General features: G+C 38.9%; 1 protein-coding gene across 1 annotated transcript in view; it reads left to right on the top strand.

Annotated features, from left to right (window-relative positions):
- The first annotated feature begins 59 nt into the window (after positions 1-59).
- Positions 60-5,255, top strand: part of LOC140718855 (cation channel sperm-associated protein 2-like) — a 57,206-nt gene continuing 52,010 nt past the window's right edge. Inside the window, exon 1 of the mRNA XM_073033090.1 lies at positions 60-163. The gene's annotated coding sequence lies outside the window, so the exon portion shown is untranslated. The remainder of the gene's footprint in view (positions 164-5,255) is intronic.

Below are 5,255 nucleotides of genomic sequence, written 5' to 3'. Positions count from 1 at the left end.
GAGACGGAAGCACCCGGAGTCGGCGTGTGGCGCCTTGCAATTGGATGGTTTGCGCTCACGTGGAGGATACCCCGCCAATCATATGTGTCGAAGCAGAGCCGCACAACTTCCGATCTGGACCAATAGCATCATAGCCCGGGAGTCTGCGCTGTACGATTTGAGGGTAAAGCTGCTCTGTCATTTTGTTAACGTGATGTTCAATCTGCCTGCCCTGGAGTGACATTGCATCAGTGAAAGTATTGAGAAAGAGTTTGGCTAGTTATTTTTTTCAATAGCGGCGAAAAAGAAACTATCTCACTTTCACAAAGCATATGCCCACGTTGAGCCCTATAAATAAGATTCCATAATAATAATAAATCCCACCCTGTTACTTCACTGGCACATTAAAGCATGCTGTATGTATGCATTTTTACGGCAAACGACAGTATAAATGTTAAGTGGGTTAATTAATTATGTACCCTGAGAAATGATCCTAAATAAAAACTGAGGTACTGAATTTACATTCTTTCCCACCCACTGAATTTTAATCAACATAAAATTAACCTAAACAGAAAATAAACATTCATGTTTTCTCAACAGACAGACAGACACACTTTATTGATCCCGAGCGAAATTGGGTTTCGTTACAGTCGCACCAACCAAGAATAGTGTAGAGATATAGCAATATAAAACCATAAGTAATTAAATAATAATAAGTAAATTACGACAAGTGGGAATAAGTCCAGGACCAGCCTATTGGCTCAGGGTGTCTGACACTCCTAGGGAGGAGTTGTAAAGTTTGATGGCCACAGGCAGGAATGACTTCCTATAATGCTCAGTGTTGCATCTCGGTGGAATGAGTCTCTGGCTGAATGTACTCCTGTGCCGAACCAGTACATTATGGAGTGGATGGGAGACATTGTCCAAGATAGAATGCAACTTGGACAGCATCCTCTTTTCAGACACCACCATCAGAGAGTTCAGTTCCACCCCCACAACATCACTGGCCTTACGAATGAGTTTGTTGATTCTGTTGGTGTCTGCTACCCTCAGCCTGCTGCCCCAGCACACAACAGCAAACATGATAGCACTGGCCACCACAGACTCGTAGAACATCCTCAGCATCGTCCGGCAGATGTTGAAGGACCTCAGTCTTCTCAGGAAGTAGAGACGGCTCTGACCCTTCTTGTAGACAGCCTCAGTGTTCTTTGACCAGTCCAGTTTATTGTCAATTTGTATCCCCAGGTATTTGTAATCCTCCACCATATCCACACTGACCCATTGGATGGAAACAGGGGTCAAAGACAAATTATTACATAAACTAGAAAGCTGAAAAAAGCCAATCTTTTGGACCTCTCAGCAAAGGAATATGTGAACTTGGAAGGAAAGTAGGCCTTGGAGCTTGCTCTATCATTCATTATCATGGCTGATACTATGTAGTTTATTTAGAGATGTCTGTAGGGCAGAACTTTCCAAAGGTTCACCATCTGTGAGTGAAGAAATTTCTCCTCATCTTATTCATAAAGCAGTGCAGGAACAGTCTATATGCCCCACAATGTTGTTTTGAATTAACTAAGAGACTCTTAAACACCTCTATTGCATCTCTCACCACCATATCTGCCACCGGATTCTAGCCAACCACCACTTACTGCACAAAACCAATGAGCTTTCCTCCTTCAACTGCTTGCCCTCATGTATCAGGCATTTAAATCCTAGGACTATCTGCTTATGCCTCTTGTAATCTTATAAACTTATATCAGGTTTTCCATCAGCTTCCACCATTCCAGAGAAAACAAGTCGAGTTTGCCCAACCTTGCCTTAAAGCAATTGTCCTCTAATTCAAATGGCATCTTGGTAAACCTCTTCTGCACCCTGTTCGAAACCTCAACATCCTTCCTGTTATGCTGTGACCATAATGGAATGTAATATACTCTAGAGGTGGCCCAACCAGAGTTTCATAAAGCTTTTATAACTTTCTGATCTTTGAGTTCCATACTTTAACTAATAAATACAAGTAAGTCATATACCTTCTGAACCACCCTATCAACTTTCATGGAGCTAAGGACCTGGACGGTAAGATACCTCTACATCAGCACCGTTAAGGATCCTGCCCTTAATCGTATATTGTTCCTTTACATTTGATCTCCCAAAGAGCAACACCTCATATTTAGCTTAATTAAACTCTATCTGCCAGTACCTCACCCATATCCACAACTGATATATATCCCACTATGACTCTACTTCAAACCAGAGCAATGGGAGGTTGAAAATGTGCTTGAACACTCGGGCCAGTTGATTGGCAGGGGTTTTCAATACCTGGCCAAGTACACCATTGGGGCCCGTAGCCCCCTTCATGGATGTTCTGACATCAGCTTCCAAGACAAAGGTCACAGGGTCATTGGATGCTGTGGGGATTCACCCAGGTGTAACATTTTTCTGCCTTTCAAATTGTGCATAAAACCGTCAATTCTCAATACCCAATTTATTAAATGAGATTACCTCCATTTCTATGTGATCAAGCCTAATTGATTGACATCCTATCTGGGACCATATCAAGCTCCTTCTAAAAATCCAAAGCAGGTGGCAGTACTTGCTTGGGAGAAATCTTTTACTAATTCAGGGAGAAACCCATACTGTAACTTTGTTTGAAATTTCACTGTACGTTGCATTTATGTAATCCAGAGGTGCTGAAAGCTGGGACTACTAGTCACTACACTGTATCTCAATTATAAAGAGACACAGGCCATAAACTATGAGATATAAACACAAACAAAGGAAGTGTATCAATTCATGATATTATTATTAAAAACCTGCTAAACATAAGACAATGAGACATAACAGCAGAATTGGGTAATTTGGCCCATCAAGTTTGCTCCGCCATTTCATCATGGCTGATCCATTTCCCTCCTCTGCCCCAATCTCCTGCCTTCTCCTCATATCACTTTATGACCTGACTAGTCAATAATCTTTCTTTATCAATCTTTTTTATTAAGTTTCAAATAGATAAACCTAACAATGATAGTGATACAAAGAGATCGGGATTACATTAATAACAGTTAAACAGACTCCGAGGTAACGTGTGTAATCTAAGCCTCACAATCTCTTAGTAAGTAAACATGAGAAAGATTCAAAGAAAAAAGATTTTTACAAGAGGAAAAAATCCCCCTAAACTAACAAAAAAAAACCCAGAATAAAAACAAAACAAAACAAAACCTGGGCTGCCTTGTTTCATCGGTTAAAATCGTTATTTTTCATTAACTCCACTCCTCAACACACAAACAAAAAGTTATTGAGAAGGACTCGGAAAAGGTCAGCTTACATCATACAAAAATGTTGAATAGATGGTCTCCAAGTTTCTTCAGATTTATCCGAAGGGTTGATAGTGCCACTCCTAATTTTTTCCAAGTTTAAACATGTTATAGTTTGGGAAAACCATTGAAATGTAGTAGGGGGATTAGAATCTTCCATTTAAATAAAATAGATCTCCTGGCTATTAAAGTAGCAAATGCAATCAAACGGCAAGCTGAACAGGATAATTGACTAGAGTCCATCACTGGTAATCCAAAAATTTCAGTAATTGGGTGAGGTTGTAAATCAATATGCAAAACTGCTGAAATAATATCAAAAATATCTTTCCAATATTTTTCCGAAAGGGGACAAGACCAGAACATATGTGTCAAGGAAGCTACCTCACACTTACATCTGTCACAGAAAGGAGTTATATGGCAATAAAAATGAGCTAACTTATCCTTGGACATTAAATTATATCAAAGCATGTCTAGCACACATTGGAGAAGTGTTAACTAGTTGGAGAATTTTCTTTCATTCTCTATAGGTAAAGATACCTGAAGTTCTCTTTCCCATTCATTCTTAATTTTATCAGATGTAGCTAGATGTATTTTCGTAATCAGATCATAAATTATTGCTATTAAACTCTTCTGATAGGGGTATAAACCTAAAAAATTTTCTGTAATTTCAGTTTGATGTGATGCCGGAAAAGTAGGTGACATAATATTCAAAATGTTTCTAATCTGTAAATATCTGAAAAAATGTGATCTAGGCAAACTATATTTATTAGACAACTGTTCAAAAGACGTAAGACAGTTATCCATGAATAAGTCACGAAAACATGTTATTCCCTTTGTTCTCCATACAAAAAAAGTTTGATCAATTCTGGAAGGTTGGAAGAAAAAATTAGATATAATAGGACTTGATAGGATAAATTTACTCAGTCCAAGAAATTTATGAAATTGAAACCATGTAACGTTCTCGCTCGGGTGTAACGGAATGCCGAGTTAAACGTCGAGGTAAACCGGAGTCAATGAAAACAAGGTCGCAGTAAGATTAACCATTTACTGTTCACTCTTCACATTAACGTATGGTGAAAACTGTTGATAAAACAATACAAGATTGGTACAGTGTTTGTTTCCTTCAAAATATCACATTTACATCGTGAATACTTGCAAAGGTAAAACTACAATAACTACATTACATTAAAGTGCAGCATACAGTCAGAATCTACCTGCTCCATTGACTGCTTTAAATACACTTCAACACAAACTATCCCGACTCTTTAACTAACGAAAACATAAACCTTATCGACCGTCGTTACTTTTAACAGAATCAGCGTTAACATTTTAACTCAACATATCGATTATCTAATGACTTACAGCGTTGCTTTCACTGTGTCTTTGGTGCGTAGAGAACAACCTTACTGGCGCTGAACTGCCACATGTGAGCGACCCCCACCCTTGCGTTTATCCCAAACCGGTATTTTCCCACAAGACGTGGCGAAACCGGATGTGACGTCATTGCAGCCGCGATATATTACAGACAAATGAATTTACTTAAACAATCCTAACTTTAACTAAAAATGCTAACAAACGAATTACTAAGTGAAAATATTATAAACTAAATAACTGCCATAAAGGCAGCACAAACCACATTCATATTGTATGTTTAGTTATTGGATTATTGGACTGGTCAAGAATGTATCAACCGCTAACTTAAACATACCAAATGACTTGGAATCCACAGCCACCTGTGGCAACATCTTCTGCAGATTCACCTCTCTAGCTTAAGAAATTACTCCTCTCCTTTCTAAATAGACATCCCTCTATTTTGAGGCTGTGTCCTCTGGTCTTTGAATCCCCCACCATTGGGAGCATCCTCTCCCCTTCCACTCTATTGAGGCCTTACAATATTTGATAGGTTTCAATGAAGTCCCCCTCTCATTCTTCTGATTTTCAGTGAGTATAGGCCCAGAGCCATCAAAC

The sequence above is a fragment of the Hemitrygon akajei genome, chromosome 30 (genome assembly GCF_048418815.1).
Source record: "Hemitrygon akajei chromosome 30, sHemAka1.3, whole genome shotgun sequence".
NCBI classification, from domain to species: domain Eukaryota; kingdom Metazoa; phylum Chordata; class Chondrichthyes; order Myliobatiformes; family Dasyatidae; genus Hemitrygon; species Hemitrygon akajei.
This window is presented reverse-complemented; position numbering and strand designations above follow the sequence as displayed.